This window comes from Heterodontus francisci, chromosome 9 (genome assembly GCF_036365525.1).
Source record: "Heterodontus francisci isolate sHetFra1 chromosome 9, sHetFra1.hap1, whole genome shotgun sequence".
In the NCBI taxonomy this organism is placed as follows: Eukaryota; Metazoa; Chordata; class Chondrichthyes; order Heterodontiformes; family Heterodontidae; genus Heterodontus; species Heterodontus francisci.
The window spans coordinates 50,095,732-50,120,154 of NC_090379.1; positions in this window are offsets into that span (position 1 = coordinate 50,095,732).

A 24,423-nucleotide genomic window follows, 5' to 3' on the forward strand; every position below is an offset into this window, starting at 1 on the left:
GAGACTTGAGTACAAAATTTAGGCTGACACTTCTGGTGCAGTACTGAGGAAGTGCTGCACTGTTGGAGGTACCATCTTTCAGATGACGTGTTAAACAGAGGCCCCGTCTGCTCACTCAGGTGGAAGTAAATGATCCTATGGCACTATTTCGATGAAGAGCAGGAGGAATCACCCCTGTGTCCTGGCCAATATTTATCCCTTAACCAACAGCACTGAAAAACAATTGTCTGGTCACTATCTTATTGCTGTTTGTGGGAGCTTGCAAGTTGGCTGTTGTGTTTCCTATATTACAACAGTGACTTTGCTTCAAATTGTACTTAATTGGCTGAAAAGCACTTTGGGACGTCCTGAAGTCATGAATGGCGTTATATGAATGTAAGTTCTTCCTTAAACAACAAAAGTACTTGAAAATAAGTTAAGATGGTGATAAGGCAATTTTCTCAATTTCTTTTGCCTTTTTCATTATGTGGGCCTTTTCCGTATTGTTTACAGCCTCTTTTAAAGATGGCGACTTAGGTTGGGGCTATGCACACTGATACCTGACCAGTTATCCAACATATGTCACCATAGCCTGTGAGTTTCAACTGACTACTTGACAATAGCGGTGGTGGAAGCATTATACTGAGCTTGATCCCGAAATCAATGCATATGCACTTTCTAGACTGGGGATCAGTGGACAGTGATCGGAATTTAGAATTATACGAATGAACTGAAAAGCCTTTCAGTATTGAATTCTCATTCATGAATTTTATGGATGCTAGATTTTTAATGATCAGCTGATCTAACAGCTTTTGGTCTCATTCGTGTCATCAACTTACTGCGTCAATCTTTTGTACCCTTAGACTGGAAAATTGTCCCTTTGTATATATGTAGCAGTACATGTGACATGAATAACTATCACCCTATTTCAAACTATAATTTGAATAACCATCGAAAGACTCGTCCTTTTTCAGTTATATTCTTACTGCCTGAAAAACATGCATTCTTGTTTCTGATCATTACCCTCCACCATAATGGCTCTCAATCTTGCTGAAGAAATCTACTCAGCCACGGATAAGGGTCTCTCATTGCTGCAATATTTTTGCATTTTAAGAAAGTCTTTTAGTACTCTAAACCTTGTAACCCTTTATTATAAACTTTACAGCTATGTTCTGAATAATGAAACAGTGAACTGGTTCTGAAAGGTGTATTCCAGAATGGTGTGGCTTATCCAAATACTGCCTGTGCATGTCATAGCTCTGCTCATTGCCACTCTTTAACTTGTATTTCAACCCTGTGTTGGTGAAGTTTGGTGCAGCAAAATTCCCTGGGGAGAATTTCCATGGGTTTTTCCTACTGTGATTTCAGCCGAAAATCAGAGGAAACTCTGGTGAAATGGCTTAATCAGCTTTTTTTAAGCCTTTTAAATAAGGAAAGCAAAATTAATACTTCAATTTCTTTACCATATAGTTGAATGGAATATTATAATGTAGTAACAAAATTGCTATCTGTTTTCAATGGCTCAGTGGATGAATTCACTGCCTGGTGTTGTGCTGACCCATACAGACTAGGAAGGCCCCAGATTTGATCACCAGCCTTTGCTACGTTAATTTGTCTCAGCTGGAGCAACTGTAGGTTTGAAACAAATGGTCTCAATGCTTATGGTCTAAGGAGAGATAATCAGCTGGGGTTGCCCTCCAACAGTGGGCTCCCGATGTCGGGGGTTCTGGCGGGGGTGGGGGGGGGGTCTGGAAAATTCTTCCGGGAGAGGCACGCCATGACCCCTGATGCCGGGAAGGCCCCGCTGCATTTTACCGATGACGGCAAGGCCTTGGTGCAGCCCACCCACCACTCGGCAGCAAAGTCTTCATATGAATATGCAAATGATATTACAATTAAAGAATAATGACTTACCTGGTAGCGACGGCTGTCCCATGCTGATATTCTGGCCGCCGGCCAGAACTCCTGCACCTTCGGAACTCTGTTCGGAGTTCCGAGGCATGACACTGTTGGGGAGAGGGGAGAAGTGACATTTTCAGGGCAGGTGAAGGGGAATGAGGAAAACTTTATCCATTGGCTGAGGGGATGGTGGGAAGAGGTTGAAGGGCAAAGATTATAAAGTTTGGGGGTGAAAGGTCGGTACTGGCGAAAATAGTTTTTCGGGGGGACAGGGAAATAAATATTTTGCTTGATCATTGGGGGGTGGGGTGGAAGAAGGGCTTTGATGTTTAATTGGCTGTTTTTATTTAAATTAAAAGTGCTGTTCTCTTTAAAAAGTTAAATTGCTGGTAAGGACTTGAAATCCTTTGAAAATGGTGCCGGCGCCTGCGCGGTGGCACCGGATGCCATTGCTGGGGTCGGAGCGGCTGCCCCCTCTATGTCATTGGGGGCGGCCATTCTGCAACTCCATTTAAATGAGGCCCCGTGTGAAATATTATTGGGGCTTAGCAGCGCACAAGTCGCGCCTGCACTGTGCCTTATTTCAAGTCGCCACCGAGAATGCTGGCGAGCCAATAAAATGCAGCTCAGTAATTCATTATATCATTGCATGAAGTGCTCGGAGACATTTTGAAGTGATAAAGTAAATGGAAGTGTGATTTTATTTATTTTTTTATTAGAAGTGACTTCTATTGGAAAGTGCAGTTGGCATAGACAGGATTGGACTGTCTGGTGAAATAGCCGGCTCACACTCACTTCTTTCAACCAGAAACATGAAAAGGCTGTCTCAAGGGACTGCGGTACCTGTGAAACTGGTGTTTTGCAAGTGTCCATGGCTTCAGGAGAGTAGAGAAAAGGGAAGTAACTGTTGACAGTGAAAAGCAGCAGTCTAATCTTCCACTTACAGTTAGTGAATTTACTCATAAAGAGCTCTTTTCTTTGCACTATGACTGACTCTGGTAATTATACTTCTGAAAGCATTAATTATAGAAAAGAGTCAATTTCTTGTCGAGTTAGTTTGAAATCAGGATCACAACCTGAAAAAACAAAGAATTCAGCATGTTCTTTAAATTGAAGCCTTTGAGTTACCCTTTCAATCAGTATTCAAAATACTAGAATTTTGAGTTGAACTGTTCAGTAGCACTGAATAAACTACAGCTTCTGCTTTCACCATTTTATTAGATTGTCAGTTAATAAGGCTCTGTTGGCCAGCTCATGGAATAGTGACAAACATTTCACTTGAAACCCGTTTCACTCTCTACATAAATGATCTCCCTTGAAATGTTTCAAAACTAAAGGCTTTAAAGCAGTAGATGACAATATCTTATGTTTTAGTGCTCCAGCTGTATCCATCGTACTGACATTTTGTCAAGTGGAAGTCAATGGTTTCTCTGTGGCTGTTTTTCCAGAATTCCCCTTAACATCAACAAAACTTTCAGTTTGTTTCACCAGTAGACCAGGAGAGAACACAAGTAGATCTGGCACTGTACTTTTGGAAGAATTGATGTATGCTCATCTCTGCACTGTCAGAGATTGCAAATACACCTAATCCAGGAGTTGGCAACCTACGGCTCTTTTATATTTCATTTGCAGCTCCCAACCTTTTCTAGTTGGATAGCGTTATCATGAAAAAAGCCTAAAAAATTATGCCAAAGAAAATGACAAATCAAATAATTAGACGGCAACATAATTTTCCTTATCGAGTTACTCATTTGCTTAATCAAAAATTTAGTTTCTAGGCTGTCAAGCTTCAAAATAGCATTTTTAGGGACTATTTTGGAAAATATATGCTCATTATGGTCTTAAAAGAATCAATTAAAAGTTCAAACTGCCCTTAACAGTGCAGTCCCCTAGTTGTTGAGAGTTTATCTCATGATTAAATTCATAGATATAATAAGAATTTTGCATTCACAATTATTTAATGCTAGAATTTACGAAATTATATAAATGATATTAGGAGAAATATCCTACAACTGGGGATTTGTCTCATTTGCTGATGTAGTGTTTTGAAATGGCATTATGCATTTTGTTCACTTGAGGTTACCATACACACCCACATGAACCAGCAAAGGGAAAGTGAAAGTAAAAGACAATAATGAAGGATAGGTTGTTTCAACAGCATGCTGTCTCTGTCTCATATCTCTTACTAAACCTCACTCCAGTTCCAAGAACACCAAAATGATGTTGAGGTAAATAGAAATCGGATGGTGAAAAACAGGAAACATTGCTTTCAGGTATTAAACTTTTGGAAGGTTTATGTCTGCTTTGTGAAGACAGCATTTTAAGTTGGAGGCTGTGTTAGAAACATACAGGATGCTTGTAGAGTGTACACACAAACTGTTCTCTCCAAATTAACTGTCCAATAAAAAAAATCTCAGACCATTGCAGAGAAGTTTCCTCTGAAAGGAACGTAATCCCAAATCCTTGATCACGCAATATCACTGTGTTGCTGATTAATATAGCATGTCTATGCCTAATCTGCTACCTTTTGATGTGCATTCAGAGCCATTATCTGTATTCCCACATTGGCAAAAGTGGCTGCGACAGTTTGAAGGTGTGATGGCAGGTTTCACAATTACCGATGACAAAAGGAAAAAGGTTCTAATTCTCTACAATAGAGGTGAAGAATTAGAAGGTATTTTTGAGTCATTTACATCTGAGCAAAATGACTAGAACTCAGCAATAAATGCGCTAACAACCAACTTTATGCCTATGAAAAACACCATATACAAAATTATTGTCTTCCGATGCACTAAGCAAAAAACAAATGAGACAATTGGCCAATATTATATACGATTAAGGCAGCTAGCAACCAAATGTGACTTTGGTGATGTTGAACATGTCGTGTGGAAAATCAAAACACAAATAGTCAAAGGCTGTCTCTCTAGTCAACTACACCAAAATGCACTCGAGAAAGACAGAAAGCTGTCAGAGCTGTTGGAGTTATCAAGATCACTAAAGCTTTCAGAGTCCAGAGCTACTGAAATTGAGGCTGCTAACAGTAATTACCACACTCCAATTTCAATTCCTATGAACACTAGTCATCGCTCATGTGCCGGGAAACCATCTGAAAAGCAACAACAGCCATCTCAGAGAGTTGTGACTTATCCAAAGAATGTTTCCACTGTGGTGGTGCTTACCCACATTGGATGGAGTGTCCTGCCACTGGTAAACAGTGCAAAGCTTGTGGAAAACAAGCTTTGCTCGTGTTTGTCGCTTATCAGCAAAATCAACTACTAAGACCAATAACAACAAAAGGGTGCCACACATGCATACCACAGCAAAAGGGAGAGAGAATTTAGTTAACATAGAGGTGGCCGACCCTGAACATACTTTTGTCCTCTGTCTCAGACACAGCAAACAGCAACGTGTGACAGTGATCATTGGCTGCCCGGATGTAGGTTGTCTCAAAGATACAGGAGCATCGGTCATTGTCATGGGTCATTGTCATTCAACAAAATTCAGGATTGCCCCATTCTCTGCAAACCAGGGAAAACAAAAGTTTTCCCTTACAACAGTAACAAATTGCTGAAAATCTTTGGGACTTTTGAAACTCTAGTCTCATTCAAAGACACTAGAACATATGCGCTATTCCATATCATATCTGGTGAATGTGACACGCTTATTCGTTTCCACACAGCATCAAATCTGCATATAATTGCAGTCACATACGCGATTTCTACGCATGACAAAAACATTCTGGAACCATATGCTGACCACTTCACTGGTATCGGCAAACTGAAAGGTTTTACATGCAAGCTGCATGTAGACCCTAATGTTCCTCCAGTTGTGCATCAACAGTGATGATTGGCATTTCATGCCAGGAAACAGACAGAGAAGGAACTTCAATGCTTACTTGACCTTGATATTATTGAGAAAGTTGGGGATGAGCCTACCCCTTTGGTCTCACCCATACAAGTCATCAAGAAACCCAAGAGCGAGAACCAGATTAGAATCTGCGTTGATATGCAATCACCAAACCAAGCCATACAACGAGAAAGACACTTGACGCCAGCAATCGATGACATCATAGAGAAAGTGAATGGTCTTAAACACTTGGCTAAACGTGACCTCAGTGCAGGCTATCATCAAATTGAACTTGCAGAAGAATGGCGAAATCTTACTGTATTCTGCACTCACATCGGATTTTTCTGATACAAGAGTCTCAACTTTGGAGTCAGCTCAGCAACTGATGTATTTCAGCATATGATTCAATCTGCACATCAAGGACTTGAAGACACACTGAACATCAGTGATGACATTCTTATCTATGGTCACACTGAAAGGGAACTTGAGACATGCCTACATGCATGCCTACAATGTCTCAGAGAATGTAACCTCACCTTGAACAAAGATAAGTGCTTGTTTAATGAAAGCAAAATTGAATTCTTTGGTCATGTGTTCAGTGGTGAAGGAGTATCACCTGATCCATGGAAAATTGAAGCCATTGCAAATGCTGCAGATCCTACAACTGTGCAAGAAGTCCGGAGTCTGCTAGGATTCATCACATACTGTAGTCATTTCATACCTGACCTCACTATGCTATCTGCTCCCCTATGCAATCTGACAAAAATGGGAATGGACTAAATCACTCCAACAGGCGGTACACCAGATCAAACGACATTTGTCAGCAAGTTGCACAAATATCTATTTCGACCCTGAGAAAACCACCCAGCTAGTCATTGTCTTAGGTCCAGTTCTCGTACAGAAAGACATGACAGTTAACCTATCAATCGTTGCGATGGCAGGCAGATTATTAATGCCTGTAGAACAACATTATTCACAAACAAAGAGAGAAGCACTGTTACACTTTGATCTCTACTTATATGGAAGTGAGTTTAAAGTAATAACCGATCACAGACCATGTTGTTCAACAATCCACATAGCAAACCGCCCACTCGAATAGAATGTTGAATACTCAAAATACAAGAGTACGGGTTCCATGCTGAGTTGCAGCCAGGCAAGCTCAACCCAGCGGACTACCTTTCATAACATTCGTTGCTGACAGTCAGTCCTACTAGTTGTGAAGAAAAGATTACTGAACAACATCTTAACTATATTAGCATAAATGCGGTGCCAAAGTCACCCGAACTAGCTGACCTCAAAGCAGCAATGAAACAAGATGAGGCTTTGAAACTATGTATGAAGGGTATAGAAGCATGAAACTGGAAAGACATGATCGAGAAAGTGTCTACAAATGAAATCGTTAGCACACTACAAGGTCTTCACAATGTTCGAAATGAGCTCATCGTTACAACCACATCTGATCTCGTATTATGCAACAATTGTATTGTCATTCCACAATCATTGAGGGAATGTGTTGTTGTTATAGCACATGAAGGACACCTGGGAATTGTCAAAACCAAAAAACTCCTTAGGGAAAAGGCATGGTTCCCAGGAATTGACCGTATGGTAGAGCACAAAATCAATCAGTGTTTGCCATGTCAAATAACCACAATGTCAAATCTTCATGATCTCCTGAAGATGTCTGAACTACCTCCAGGACCATGGATTGAAGTCAGTGTTGATTTCATAGATTTGCCCATGGGTGAACACCTGCTTGGTGTCATTGATGACTAAAGCAGATTGCCAATCATAGAATTAGTTATGTCAACTTCAATGAAAGCAGTCATCCCAAATCTTGACCAGAACTTTACCTTGTTTGGAATCCCTCAAATGGTAAGAAGTGACAATGGACCTTTGTTCAACAGTGAAGAGTTCAGTAAATTTGCGATCTACCTACGGTTCACTCATTAAAAAATCACACCCGGTTGGCCAAGAGCTAATTGTTATGACCAGGTATGAAAGGTGTCTAGGGGTCTTTTACTATCTCCACCTGGTCTTATTGTAACAGGATTTAATTATTAAACACACTGTGTTTTGAGCTCCCCCTTTGTGAATCCTTGTTCACAGCTTTCCAGTTATAAGGCAAAGACATGAGCACACCAGGTTCTTCTTAGGTTTAAAGAAGTAAAGTGACATTTATTAAACCTTAAACTTAAACTGTAATACGGTTAACGCCTACGGATATACGACGTGCCCATGCTAGCATGCACACGCGATACACACATGCAAATAGAGAAAGTCAAGAGCAGAAGAAAAATAAAATGGAGAGGTTTGAGGCAATCTCTGAAGAGCGTTTTTTACTGTGCTTCGAGCTTTCTATAGGATCCTCGATTGTAGGTAGTCTTGCTTTTCGTTGGGGCCCAGTATTCTTCTAAAACCTTGTTCACTGTAGGAGACTGTTCTCTCTTGGGGTTCATATGTCTTCAATGGATTCCGAAGCTGGTGAGAGTGAGATGAGAGCAGACAGGAGAGAGGTTGTTCTCAAACCAGGAGAAAACAGCTTTCTGAGTTCAAAATCCCTGTTGGAAGTTCAAATTCAAAAAAACTCCAATAGTCAGCCAGTCATGTGAGTAATCTGGTCCGACCACATCAGTTTGTGTTTTTGGCCATCTTAGCAATTAACTTGGAATGCTAGTCTTTCCACCTTCAACGTCTGGTAATCAAAAGTCCATTGTGAATTAAATTGGAGCAGGGCATAACTCCTTTGTCCTTTGAAGTACTTGTCTGTTGATATGTCAATGTCTCTCTCCAGCCAAAGTCTCCAATTGCCTTTTTAAAGCAAGTTCTTTCTTCACCAACAACAGTATATAATCAATGTTCATGTGGTGAAATTAATTTTTCCTCATTCTTGGCAGGTGGTGGGGTGGTTGAGAGATTTATGCGAACCTTGAAAAAAGTGATACGTACAGCAACAGCTGAGAATGAGTTATGGAAGCAAGAGCTCTTTCACTTTCTTTGTAATTATAGAGCGACTCCTCACTCGACTACTGGAAAACCTCCAGCTACACTCATCTTTGCACATCCTATGTGCACACGTCTTCTTGAGCTACCCCGTGGAGTTCATGATCAACTTGTAGATGAATGCGATTGAGAACAGAAGGATCGAATGAAGTTAAATGCAGAACGCAACATGAAATTTAGAAGCACACCGCTAAAGCCAGGATATAAAGTTCTTGTGAAATGTGATGGTCATATTGGAAAACAAACAACCTATTACATCCAGCCATTTGTTATGACCAACACAAAAAGATCAATGATCACTACTAACTTCGGTTCACAAATCATCACAAGAAAATGCTTTATTTTTCAAAGCACTGAAAACACCACTTGTAAGCATTGAATCCGATCCCAACAACGACATCTCAGAAAAAGAGTATGATTCAAATGAGACTACAGCTGATGTTAGATGATATTCTACTCATGAGAGAAAATGTGCACCGTACTTAAGTGATTATGTTAAGGAGTGAACAATTTATGTTTCTTGTTTACATTTTTGGAAACAAACCATTGAAACATGCTATGTCTCTCAGTTACTAAGAAGGGGAAGGGTGTAGTGTTTTGAAATTGCATTGTGCATTTTTGTTCGCTTGAGACTATCATACATGCACATATGAGCCAGCAAGGGGAAAGTGAAAGTAAAAGAGAATAAAGAAGAATCCATTGTTTCAACAGCATGCTGTCTCTGTCACTGTCTCAGATCTCTTACTGAACTCGGCTAAGCCTCACTTCAGTACCGAGATCACCACAGCTGAGATGACTAGACTTTGTTTTGCTACCAAGCCAAACAGGGCTCATGTTTGTCAGATATGGGATGAAATGTTTCATGTCAACAAAGAATTGAATTCTGCACAGCAATTGTTAGCAAAGCTCAAAACCTTTGCTGAAAAATATCCACCGAAAAGTGAAAGAAAACATGCTATTGTGATTCTCCAGGAAAAGATTTTTAAAGCTGAAGGCAAATTTAAGATTTGGGTAGCATCAAGATTCAACTTTCTTTGTCCGGGGATGTTGACATTGGATTTTTTTCCTGACCTGTATACACGACTGAAATTACATGAACTTCAGTAGTAGCTGCCCTCATTCTTGTATCAGAGAAAAGTTAAAGCAATTGACATTTTACAGCATCAATTAAGTGCATAATGTTCCTCATATGCCTTTACTCCTTTAATTTTTTTGTCTTGTGACTCCCAATAATTTTTATTTTGGGCAAATTTTTTAAAAACGGCTCTTTAGAGAAAAAGGTTTTTGACCCCTGACCGAGTCCCTTGCCCAGCTAATCAACTGCCCAGCACCTCTAGGAAAAGCTAATGCATACTGGAATGCCATGGTTTGTACATCTTTGCTAGATTGCCAGACAAAATGGAAATCAGATATTCAGAGCCAGATCATAATGACTTTGGTAATCTCCCATCAGAGGCAGGGAAAGCAAATATGATCACATGGGATTAGGAGCAATTTATTAGCTTGGATAGAGGATTGGCTAACCAACAGAAAACAGAGAATTGGGATAAATGGGTCTTTTTCTGGTTGGCAAGATATAACAAGTGGGGTGCCACAGGGTTCGATCCTCGGGCCCCAACTATTTACAATCTATATAGAAGGTACTATAGCCAAATTTGCAGATGACACTAAAATAGGTGGGATAGTAAGTTGCAATAAAGAAATAAGAAATTTACAATTGGATATGGATAGGTTAGGTGAATGGACCAAAATCTGGCAGATGGAGTTTAACGTGTTTAAGTGTGAGGTTATCCATTTTGGCCGGAAGAATAGAAAGGCAAATTATTATTTAAATGGAGAGAAACTTCAGAGTGCTTTCAGTGCAGAGGGATCTGGGTATCCTCGTGCACGAATCGCAGAAAACTAGTGTGCAGGTTCAGCAGCTCACCACCACCTTCTCAAGGGCAATTAGGGATGGGCAATAAATGCTGGCCTGGCCAGCGACGCCCAACTCCCATGAATGAATAAAAAAAAATAAGGAAGGCAAATGGAATTTTGGCATTTATTGCTAAAGGAATAGAGTATAAAAGTAGGGAAGTGTTGCTGCAACTGTACAAGGCATTAGTGAGACCGCAGCTGAAGTATTGCATACAGTTTTGGTCCCCTTACTTGAGGAGGGATGTAGTTGCATTGGAGGCAGTTCAGAGGAGGTTCAGTAGATTGATTGCAGAGATGAGGGGTTTGTCTTATGAAGAGAGATTGAGCAGTTTAGGCCTTTACTCTCCAGAGTTTAGAAGAATGAGAGGAGATCTAATTGAGGTATATAAGATGATTAAGGGGATTGACAAAGTAGACGTAGAGAGGATGTTCCCTCTTGTGGGGCAATCTAGAACGAGAGGTCATATTTTAGGATAAGGGGTAGCAGATTTAAAACAGAGATGAGGAGAAATTACTTCTGTCAAAGGGTCGTGAGTCTGTGGAATTCACTACCCCGAGTGCGGTGGATGCTGAGACATTGAGTAAATTTAAGGAGGAGATAGACAGATTTTTAATTAGTAATGGGTTGAAGGGTTATGGAGAACGGGCAGGAAAGTGGAGTTGAGGCTGAGATGAGATCAGCCATGATCATATTGAATGGCAGAGCAAGCTCGAGGGGCTAAATTGCCTACTCTTGCTCCTAGTTCTTATGTTCTTATATATTAAACTGCCTTGTAAGCTCAGTTTCCTATTAGACCCCAAGCTGAGCTTCTGACCCCATAGCCTCTCGAACACAAAGGCAGCCTACTTCTATTCCATTACACTGTTCCTCCCTAAGTCCACCTGCTGCTGAAACCCACATCCATGATTTTGTCAACTTCAAGTTGAACAATTCCATTGCTCTCCTGGCTATCTCCCATCCTCAATCTTCCATAAACTTCAAGCTTATCCTAAATGCGGCTGTCCCTCCTAACCCGCACCAAGTCCTGCTCACCCACTAGTACAGTCCTCACTGACCTACATAGGCACCCACTTCTCCAATGCCTGAAATGTAAAATTCCCATCCTTGTGGTTATATCTCTACATGGCCTCGTCTCTTCCTACATATGTAACATTCTTTAGTAATACAAACCCTCTCCAGCTTTCCATTCCTTTGATTTTGGCCTCTTGTGCATCGCCCTTCCCTTCACCCACTATTGATGGCTGGGTCTTCAGACATATAGGCCACACATTGTGGAATTCCTACCCAACTCCTCTCCAAATCCAACTCCCCCTTTAATACTGTCCTTGAAACCCAAATCTTTGACCAAGATTTTGGTCATTCCCTCCTAATATCTTCTTATTTGCTGCAGGTTTCAATAATTTCCTTACATTTCTATGCAGCGCCTTGGGATGTTTCTCTCTGTTAATGTCCTATATGGTATATATGAATAATTGTTGTTCATAATATTTTGCAGTAATTATTCTCTCCAGATTTGATAACACTTCTACAAATCATTTCCATCCTGATTATGCTGACAGGACCTCATGAAGTCACCACAAAGTCACTGATCTCCTCAGACTACAGGGGTTAAGTTACGAGGAGAGATTACACAAATTAGGCCTGTTTTCGCTAGAATTTATAAGGTTAAGGGGTGATCTGATTGAAGTCTTCAAGATATTAACAGGAAAAGACAGGCTAGATAAAGACAAACTATTTCCACTGGTTGGAGATTCTAAAACTAGGGGGCATAGTCTAAAAATTAGGACCAGACCCTTCAGGAGAGATGTTAGGAAGCACTTCTTCATGCAAAGGGTGGTAGAGGTTTGGAACTCTCTCCCACAAACAGCAGTTGAAGCTCAAACAGTTGCTAATTTTAAATCTGAGATAGATAGATTTTTGTTAAGCAAAGATATTAAGGGATATGAGCCAAATGGAGTTAGGCTGCAGATCAGCCATGATCTTATTGAATGGCGGGACAGGTTCAAGGGGCTGAATGGCCTACTCCGGTTCCTATCGTCCTATGTTCCTATTACTAATATGCTTCCAAAATTCCTTCCTTTAAATGTATTGGCAAAAGTAAGATTAGCCTTTAATTCGACAATAGTCAGCAATATGAAGTGGTAATGCATTAGACTACTATCAGGCAATGTTCCCTCTAAGCTGCGTGGCCACGCGGCTGCACAGCAACCCGGAAGTTCCCGCACAGGTCGTGCACAAGTCAGGTCCTTTAAGTTACCAAAACAAGAAATGCTGGAATCACTCAGCAGGTCTGGCAGTAGTGACCCTTCTTCGGGTCACTGACCCGAAATGTTAACTCTGCTTCTCTTTTCACAGATGCTGCCAGACCTGCTGAGTGATTCCAGCATTTCTTGTTTTTGTTTCAGATTTCCAGCATCCGCAGTATTTTGCTTTCCTTTAAGTTACCAAGTGTTTACAGCTATGTAAAAAAATTAAAAGGGCACGCACATTAAACAAATTGCCCATGTACTACAAACAAAAATTAGAGGGTATTTTGCCAGCAGCGTCTGAGAAATTCTACTGCCCTTTAGCTACTTTAAAAAAAACACCTCACATACAGCATTGTTGAAACAAGCACAATATTCAAATGCTATAACTACACTGATTTCATGATTAGCTTCATTTTTGCAATATCATGTGCTGAATTTTACCAGCTGTCTAAGGACAGACTGGGAGGTGTTGTGGGTGGGGTGGGGACTTAAAATGGTGAGGGAAGGCAGGGGTGGAGTGCCAGCGACCTTCCCAATGCCATGGAATTTTACCAGGGCGGGGAAAAGCGAGGATATCCTTCCCACCCAGAGGCCAATTGAGACCCTTAAGTGGCCAATTAAGGGTCACCTAAGGGCTTTTTTCCATTGCCGCTGGTTATGGGCAATAAATGCCGGCCTAGCCAGCGACGCCCACATCACATGAATGAATAAATTTTTTTTTTTACCAACGGCAAGGAGGTCCACTGCCACATGGGGAGGCTGCCCAGTTAAAGCTAGCAGCCTCCCTGTGGGCTTGGGGGGAGGTGGGGGGCCCTCCTGATCAGACATCCTGTGGCCCATGGAGTGACTCCCCCCCTCCCCCCACCCCGTGGCAAGGGAAAATCTGGCTGAAAGGACCCCCCCCCTGCCCTCACTAACCACCCCTCTGATGCCCTCACCGGGGCCTGCCTGAGTGGCCCTGGCAAGCTCAGTCCCACTTACCTTAATTCCGGGGCCTCCTCCATGGCTGCTACCCCTGGCCTCCTGCAGTACCAGCAGTGGGCCATTGCTCTCAGTGGCTCTGATTTGCCGGTAGCTCTTGGGCTGGGATCTTGGCCCTACGAGGGGCCTACAGTTAATTGCCTGCCCGCGGTTGAATTTCGCTGGGGATCCGACAAATAGCCGAGATGTGGTCGTACCCGCTTTCTGGACCAATGCAGGGACCCCCACCCCTGAAATAAAATTCAGCCCATGAATCCAATAGCACAATCACAAGCACCTAAAACAATGCTAAATGTAAACATTTTACTTCAGCTCACTCTATCTTCCCCTTTCCCAATTTGCCTTCTATTTTTATTATTTTAATTTTACTTTTATTCATTTGATGCAACTTCTTTGATGACTTTCTTCCCTTTTCTCTTCTCAAGTTCCAAACACACGAGCACCCCTCTGGTGAAGAGTTACAATGTGTTTCATGCTCTAGCAATACTTCTCACCTATGACGCCAAAGATTCAACTGTGTAGTTTAGACCAGACTTAGGCCAAAGCTTTCTGTGGATATTAGATGTTCTCAAAGTCTGTAACTAAATGATATTCCAAGATTGGTCCACTGTTTGTGCTTAGTATCAATTAATGAGATGAATTGTCAAATTAGGATAGATGAGTGAATAATTCTTACTAAGTTGACTAGATCACGTTAACTGGTTAGGCAGCTACTTTCGAACATGTAGAACCACATTGAAGTAGGTATTTTACCCTCTTAAATTGTACATTTTGAATAAGAACTTGAAATAAATAAAATAGATAGCAAAGGAGCAAATGAATTTGGAAATGGGATTTCCAGATGGGATTTCTGAATATTAGTGACAGAAAAGTCAGACATAGATTTCGACTAAACAAACAAATTTGATCGCTGTGTCGACTTGCAGAAAGGTTTAAAATGACAGTAATTGTAAGCACGACCATGACTGCGATGGTAAGACTGACAGTAGTACTCAATTTCAACACTACCATTTCTTTTTAATTTCCAGCTAAGGATTTCTCTGACATCAGTTCAAGTTCTTTTGTGTGGGTATATAAGTCAAATTAATGGCACTCTAGTTAAGTAGACAGGTGTCAATAATATCTAATAACCCAGGGGTATCAACATCAACTGAAAAAGAGCTTTCCTGTCATTCTTGCTTTCCCAGAATTTACCATGCTATTTTTTGTAGAACTCTATTCACCCTTCACCCTTACAGTTGAAAATGATGCCATTCCATGAACAGGTAGACAGTGCATGACCCCAGATTTGACCTCTTCCATGTGCTGGCCAATTATCTGGGATGCAGTTTTAACCCTTCTAATCTTTTCTGGTGGTTTAGGAAATTTAATTCCTCCTCCGTCTGAGATAAAAAGAAATGAAGTTGTGAATGTTGTGGATTAGTTGGCGAGCTTAACAATTCTGACATTTGGTGAAAAGTTTTCTGGATGCTGGTGCATGTATAATCCCTCTCTGCAAATTACCTCAGGAATTTCACTGCCTTGGCCCTTCATTGGTTTAAGGAATAAGTATTGGACGGCTACAAATGATGGGCTTTGAATTTTCAGGTTGCTCGCGTTTGAATTTGAAAGCAACCATTTCCTATCTTCTATTAGACTGGGGTGAGAAATTCAACATCTGCCAAATTGGAAGCCAATGGCTTCTAGGTGTGCAGTGCCTGCAGCAGGCATTCAGTGCCCTGCATATGCAAATTGGGGACTCAGCACCTGCTGTAGCTGGGGATCCCTTTGATGGAGGCTCAAAATGGCTGCCTTCTAATTTTCACAGTCTATTTTTGGTGGGTGGGAGTAACAACTGCCAGTACATTGGTGGGCAGAGGCAAAAATGGCATTAGGATCCCAAATACAAGCACAATGATCCTGAATAGCGTATATTCATAATGCTCCCAGCTGTATCTGGTGGGAGTGCCAGCTGTCAATGCCTAAAAATGAGAATAGAAGCACCAGCAACTTATATTTATTTGGCACCTTTAACATAATAAAATGTCCCAAGGTGTTTGACAGGAGCATTATAAAACAAAATACAACATTGAGCCACATAAGGCGATATTAGGTCAGATGACCAAAAGCTTGTTCAAAACGGTAGGTTTTAACAAGTGTCTAAAAGGAGGAAGGAGAGGAAGAGAGGCAGAGAGGTGTAGGGAGGTATTCCAGAGCTTGGGGCCTAGACAACTGAAGGCACGGCCACCAAAGGTGGAGCGATTAAAACTGGGGATGCTCAAGAGGCCAGAATTAGAGGAGTGCAGATATCTTGGAGGGTTGTGGGACTGGAGGAGATTACAGAGTAGGGAGGGGCAAGGTCATGGAGAGATTTGAAAACACGGATGAGAATTTTAAAATCAAGACTTTGCTTGACCGGGAGTCAATGTATGTCAGCGAATGTAGGGGTGATAGGTGAATGGGACTTGGTGCGAGTTAAGATACGGGGCAGCAGATTTTTGGATGTCTTCAAGTTTATGGAGAGTAGAATGTGGGAGACCAGCCAAGAGTGTGTTGGAATAGTCAAATTGAGAGGTAACAAAGGCTTGAATGAGGGTTTCAGCAGCAGATGAGCTGATACAGGGATGAAGTTGGGCTACGTTACGTAGGTGGAAATAGGCGATCTTTGTGAGGGCGCGAGCATGTAGTCGGAAGCTCATCTCGGGGTCAAATGTGACACCAGGGTTTTGAACAGATTGGTTTAATCTCAGACTGTTGCCATGGAGAGGGATCAAGTTGGTAGCTAGGGAACAGGGTTTGGAGCAGGGACTGAAAACAGTGACTTCAGTCTTCCCGATATTTAATTGGAGGCAATCTCTGCTCATCCAGCACTGAATATCAGATAAGCAATCTGATAATTTGGCAACAGTGGAGGAGTTGAGAGAGGTTTTGTGAGGTAGAGCCGGGTGTCGTCAGCATACATGTGGAAACTAATGCTGTGCTTTCGGATGCTGTTGCCGAGGGGCAGCATGGTGATGAGAAATAGGAGGGGGCCAAGGATAGATCCTTGGGGAACACCAGTGGTAATGGTGCGGGAGCAGGAAGAGAAGCATTTGCAAGTTCTTTTTAATTCTTTCATGGGATGTGGGCATCGCTGGTTAGGCCAGCATTTGTTGCCCATCCCTAATTGCCCCTGAGAAGGTGGTCTTGAACCACTGCGGTCCATCTGGTGCGGGTACACCCACAGTGCTGTTAGGGAGGGAGTTCCAGGATTTTCAGCCAGCGACAGTGAAGGAACGGCGATATAGTTCCAAATCAGGATGGTGTGTCGCTTGGAGGGGTACTTACAGATTGAGTTGTTGCCAGGCATCTGCTGCCCTTGTGCTTCTGGATGGAAGAGGTCATGGGTTTGGAAGGTGCTGTTGAACGAGGCATGGTGAGTTGCTGCAGTGCATCTTGTAGATGGTACATACTGCTGCCACTGTGCGTCGGTGGTGGAGGGAGTGAATGTTTAAGGTGCTGGATGGTGTGCCAATCAAGTGGGCTGCTTTGCCTTGGATGGTGTCCAGCTTCTTGAGTGTTGTTGGAGCTGCACTCATCCAGGCAAGTGGAGAGTATTCCATCACACTCCTGACTTGTGCCGTGTAGATGGTGGACAGGACTTGGCGAGTCAGGATGTGGGTTAGTCGCTGCAGAGTTCCTAGTCTCTAACCTACTCTTGTAGCCACAGTATTTATGTGGCTGGTCCAGTTCAGTTTCTGGTCAATGGTAACCCCCAGATTGTTGATGGTAGGGGATTCAGCAATGATAATGTTGTTGAATATCAAGGGGAGATAGTTAGATTCTTTCTTGTTGGAGATCATCATTGCCTGACACTGTGTGATTCTCTGGCTATGATTATATTGATAAGAATGGAACCAGGTGAGAGCAGTCCCACCCAGCTGGATGATGGTGCAGAGGTGTTGGAGGAGGATGGTGTAGTCAACTGTGTCAAAGGCTGCAGACAGGTCAAGAAGGACGAAGATGGATAGATTACCTTTGTCACAGTCACACTGAACAGGCGAGTACTCAGCAGTATGTTGGCACTTCTGTTTCCTTTGTTCTTTTGGTCCTAGTATTGACCCATTTTGAAGGACAAATGGGGCAGTGTGGCACAAATATCACTCTCAATATATTTACATTTTCTGATTTTCTTATCTTTCCTCCTAATATCAGTTTCGGGTGTATTATCAGCCAGTTTAATATTATAATCCACTTAATATCATAAATATTATTTTCAAATTAAGCCTGATAATATTCATTATACTTTGGATCATCATTGTAGTAAAAATAAACTAAGAGTCTAGGAAATTTTTACAAGCTTATGATTTAACTAGTAGTATAAATCTGTCAACTGTCAGTGTAATTAATTATTGATTGTATGTTGAATGATTACACATCCATTTAAAATGCATCAACTTAGCATGATATAAGGATAATGAAACTAAATAATCAAATATAAACTGATCATATTTGAAAATTAATTTGTGGGTTAGTATTTGTGGGTATCAACCGTAATATTTCAAAATACAAAATGGGGCATTTTCTACATTTTGAAAGTATTTAGAAATTCAGACATCGAAAGGTTTGGACAGCTATATTTAACAAGAACACTGTAATATCATTAAAAAAAGAACTGACTAGCTTTTATATAGCAGCTTATTATATGTCTCAGAAACAACCCAAAGCACGTCATGTACAATAAATGACTTTGAAGTGTTATATAAATGAACATGACAACAATTTTACAGACAGTAATATTCTATAGACAGTAATTAAATGAATATGTAGTTAATTAATTTTCAGTAATATTGGTTAAACGAGGAATGCTGGCTCATACATTGACAGAACTTCTTGTTCTTCTTTGAATGGATCTTAACAGGTCGACAGGACCTCTGTTTAGAGCCTCGTCCGAAGAAGTAGTGAATATTGTACTTGAAGAACAAGGATGACAAATAAGAAAACGCATCTCACACTTCCAAAACTTTACTTTGTAAGTATAAATCGTCCTATTATTTCTCTAGTGTTTCAAGTAGTGATTCAATCTAGAAGGCTAACATACTGTTATTCAGAGCACTTCCTCTGTATGGTTGATAACCTGGTGGAACAGATCTCCTGCTCCTTTATACAACCTGCCCAATTTTCATTCCATTGATTTCAACTGAATGAATATCAGACAGATTCTGTAAAAGACGATCCATTCAACGAGATTACTATCAAGATGATGAAGACACGAATCTACCCCCATGTCAGTTTAAATTTAAAGTAATTTCATCCAATGTTAATGCAACTTTATTGTGCTCTATAAGCCAAGAGCGACGTCTCAACTCATTCCATCTTCGCTGCCTCCGAAGAATCCTTGGCATCAGGTGGCAGGACCGTATCTCCAACGTAGAAGTCCTCAAGGCGGCCAACATCCCCAGCATATACACCCGACTGAGCCAGTGGTGCTTGAGATGGCTTGGCCATGTGAGCTGCATGGAAGACGGCAGGATCCCCAAGGACACATTGTACAGCGAGCTCGTCACTGATATCAGACCCACCAGCCGTCCATGTCTCTGCTTTAAAGACGTCTGCAAATGCGACAAGACGTCCTATGACATTGACCACAAGTCGTGGCAGTCAGTTGCCAGAGCTGGTGGACAGCCATAAAGGTGGGGCTAAAGAGTGGCGAATTGAAGAGACTTAGCAGTTGGCAGAAAAAAAGACAGAAATGAAGGGGAGACCCAACTGTGTAACAGCCCTGACAACCAATTTTATTTGCAGCGCCTGTGGAAGAGTCTGTCACTGTAGAATTGGCCTTTATAGCCACTCCAGGCGCTGCTCCACAAACCACTGACCACCTCCAGGCGCTTACCCATTGTCTCCCGAGACAAGGAGGCTGAAGAAGAAGAAGAAAAGATTTTCATATTTATTGTGTTATCCACTACACTAATCATGTGTTCAGAGGTTCAGAGGTGTTTACCCAGGATATGGATACATTGGGAAATTTAACTGAGACAGACTGGATAACTAATAAGCAGTGAAGCTGCCAGGTGGGTCTGATACCAGTGACGAGCTCGCTGTACAATGCGTCCTTGGGGATCTTGCCAGTTGTTGTGAAGCTCCATGGTAGAAAGAATAATAACATTATGTGACTGATAATGGCATTGATAATTGCTGGGGTATAATAGTTTACGAAAATTAAATCATTATGTGGTATGGGCTGCTAATTCATGAAGTTGATAATTCAGTCCCACTCAGAACTCCTCAGATACTGAAGCAGTTCGTGCCCACATGAAGCAAGACCTGGACAACATCCAGGCTTGTGCTGATAAGTGGCAACTAACATTCATGCCACACAAGTGCCAGGCAATGACCATCTTCAACAAGAGATAATCTAACCATCTGTCCTTGACATAAAACAACATTACCATTGCTGAATCCCCCACCATCAACCTACTGGGGGTTACCATTGACCAGAAACTTAACTGGACCAGCCATATAAATACTGTGGCTACAAGAGCAGGTCAGAGGCTGGGAATTCTGCAGCTTCTGACCTCCTGACTCCCCAAAGCCTGTCCACCATCTACAAGGCACAAGTCAGGAGTGTGATGGAATACTCTCCACTTGCCTGAATGAGTGCAGCTCCAACAACACTCAAGAAGCTCAACACCATCCAAGACAAAGGAAGCCATTTGATCCGCACCCCATCTGCCACATTCTTCTCCTCCACCAACAGCGCACAGTGGCAGCAGTGTGTACCATCTACAAGATGCACTGCAACAACTCACCAAGGCTCCTTTGACAGCACCTTCCAAACCTGCGACCTCTACCACCTAGAAGGACAAGGGCAGCAGATGCTTGTGAACACCACCACCTGCAGTTTCCCCTCCAAGACACACACCATCCTGACTTGAAAATATATTGCTGTTTCTTCATACTCGCAGGGTCCAATTCCTGGAACTCCCTCTCTAACAGTACAGATGGACTGCAGCGGTTCAAGAAGGCCACCTTCTTAAGGGTAATTAAGGATGCACAATAAATGTTGGCCTTGTCAGCAATGCCTACATCCCATGAACGAATAAAAAAAAAACAACCTTTAGGGTGCTGATATTTATTCCGTTTATTGTAAACTTTATTTCATTAGGGGTCTGTTATGCCTTCACATATCTTGAGAGAGCGTCTCATGGGGCTCCATAAATGGACCACCAGATGGTTATTGAGTGTTTACTTGGGCTGGTGTTCACATTGCAGCCCTCTGTAGCACGAGGACATTGGCAAGAAAAACAAATGACTCCACTGATAGTGGAAATCCCAATCAATGTGATATTAAAAGAGAAAGTGACATAAAGAAACTGGGTTAATAATGAGGAGAGAAACAGGCTAAGAGAATGGTAGAAAAGAAAAATATGCCTGGAGTAAGATGGTCATCTAATCTGCTTTCAGAAAGCAAATGGATATTGGGATAGAGACTGACAACACAAGTATATTACACATATGGTTTGCTAACAATCAGGGGAATTCTTGTTGCCAGATTTTGGTGGGGGGACATGATAAAGAATTTTCTTTGGGCAAGACCAGTGTTGAGAGCAGGCTGAAGGATAAAAGTGACAGAAGAGATGGCCTTCAGAGTGAAAGAGTGGTCTGGGCAACATCATGCAGCCCCAAGGAAGGAACCTCGTGTAATGCCAATGTAACCTTTCCAATTTCAGACATTACAGTGAGCTCTAAGTGAGATTGTTCGATTTATGGGCGGCACAGTGGCACAGTGGTTAGCACCGCAGCCTCACAGCTCCAGGGACCCGGGTTCGATTCTGGGTACTGCCAGAAACTGAGTTTGCCAGTTCTCCCTGTGACCGCGTGGGTTTTCGCCAGGTGCTCTGGTTTCCTCCCACAGCCAAAGACTTGTAGGTGATAGGTAAATTGGCTCTTGTAAATTGCCCCTAGTGTAGGTCGGGAATATGGGATTACTGTAGGGTTAGTATAAATAGGTCGTTGTTTGTCGGCACAGACTCGGTGGGCCGAAGGGCCTGTTTCAGTGCTGTATCTCTAAAATAAAAAAAATGTTAACCAATGATAAATTGTAGGACAGTTTTATCTTTACTTTTTAGCTATGTTTATTTAGATCATTGACTGTCTGGACTGGATTGTAGTCATGGTTTGAGAAGAAAAGCTGACCGTTTTGACCCACAGTCCCACCATTTGTCCAATTAAATTCACACTGTTATATGCCAATCGACAAAAAATGCAAAAAAAGGTTTTTTGTTATATATTATTTTAAACTTTTTTTATTTTCTCTTCTTTAACTTCCCACAAAACGTACCATTCCTTAACGTGATGGCAGACTACCTGACCTCTGCAAGTGGTACAATTCAATCAGTTACTATGAGGTATGTAAAAGTGGTGATTTCCATGGCGATGTGCCTGGCCTTCAGCTAGAATGCGCCATAATGACAGGTGTCAGATTCAGAAAGCAAGTGGGAATTTTTGCACAACTGACCCGTGCTACAGTCAGATACAGTGTTCTCCATTTATACTGTCCACGCTTATTGCAGGCAGCGACTATATTGGGCAAAATGGACTGGGTTTCCCATTCGCAGCTCCAGGAATGCAGTCTGTACGACCCACTGACCTTCCACCTGGGAATTAGAATTCCCGTTCTAGTATCTCTCATAATTCTGGGGGAAATACATTTTGTCCCATGGGATTTATTTGCGCTGAGTTCATTTAGCCTTTCAAGGACTTCTATCACATTTAGGATGGAGTCATTGATTTTACTCGCAATATTGTTGCTTCGAGGGGCATGCTGCATTCACCTTCCCTTATGAATACATGCAGGAAGTATTCATTTAGAATATTTACTATTTTGTGTTTATCCGCAGTTTCATGCCCATCCCTTTTACTGTTGTGGTAATCAAAGAGATTTTTACTATCATGCTTTGATCAGTTTAGAGCTTTCCAATTTATGGTGCAGTGTGTAAAAAATGGGGAGAAGGATCACATGCTGGTTATAGTCAGACCAATTTTCCATCCATTCATTTAAATGGAGGTGAATTGGACAGGATCATCTCCAAGCTATACAAAGGTGATCAAGCATATCCAAGTGCAATAGGAAGAAAATCTGCTGTGTGTGTCCCTCATCCTTACCGATAGATTGAGATTTTATGGTGGTTTCTCCCACCCACTCTGCCTGAACTCAGCAGAAGAGCAGCAGAAACCCTGGAAAAATGCCATGAACATTGTCAAAGTTATGGTGGATGGATGAGAGAAGCCCCACAGAAATTCACTCTCTTAATATCCAATGTGACCTTTTTACCAGCAATTAGTGCAGCTTTTTTTTCTCGCAGGATTTGAGCCCTAATGAAATATAATGAAAGCTTATATGCTCTTACTATTTATTGATTGATTCTGAATGCTGGTAGAAATTTTTTGATCCAATGTTACATGTTTAGGTTGCTGCTGATTATATGGCACCAATTTAATGATATTGTCATAATCCAGCCCAAAATTACTGATATCTGTTTTGAAAACTTTTCACTCAAAACGATGAGCTATACGATATTGTTTCCACATGCTTCTGCACTCTATACAAGCAATTGGGTGATGTAGTCAGGAGGTTTGCCTGCACCATGGGTAGTTATGCACAGTTGATCCCATGTGCCTCTCCTGTTGGGTGGTGGAAGGTAAAATGGTTCACTCAGATCATTTGTATAAGTTGGGATGTCAGCCTGCAACAGGGAGAGACAGGGGCTGGCACACAGAATCAGGAGGCTGGTAACATACATGTTAAATTAGGGGCAGTTTTGTGCTGTGGATTTATGTCTGCTGGATTATGTATTTAGTGGCTGAACTCATATTAGGCAATACCCTTACACACAGCTCAAAGGAAAGTATCATCTCACCAGGATCTCACATCTATTCTAGCATCCAAATTTATCTCATTTCGGTTTATCCTTATTAATCATATGCATTGAATCAATAGTCTAAAATCAATAACTCATTAACAAAATTGTGAGTACTGATACAAATCCATTCATTACTTTGGGAATTTGTTTGGAAGCTATCTTTTCTGCAAGTCTGTGACGCGCACTGTCGATTGAAATTATCTAAAGAAAGTTAAGGCTTTTTGTTTTAGCATTGCTTCATCAATTTACAATGTACCAGTCGTCAAAATACATTAAAACCTCTTTTTGATCACAAATGAAACTTTTTATTTTGAAATATATTGGGCCAAATTTTTAAATGGTCAGCGAGGCAGGACTAGAGGCAGACAGGTCCGTAATTTCCTGCCAGGTGCCAGCGTGCCAGTTGCCTGCCATGGTCCTGCCTCCAGGCGATTTTCGTTCCAGACGGATCGGGGGGAGGGGTCACGAATACCTGCTCACAAATGGCGTGAAGCCCATTAGGCCAATTCAAGGGCCTATTAAGGCCAATCTCCACATGCTGACTGGAATTTTCCGGCCCCACCCCCACCCCCACCCCACTGAGGATGAAACACGGCTAAGGGATGGAGGCAGCCTCCAGGCGGTAAACCGATGGGGGCCAGTATTCCATCCACCGAGGGAACAGCCC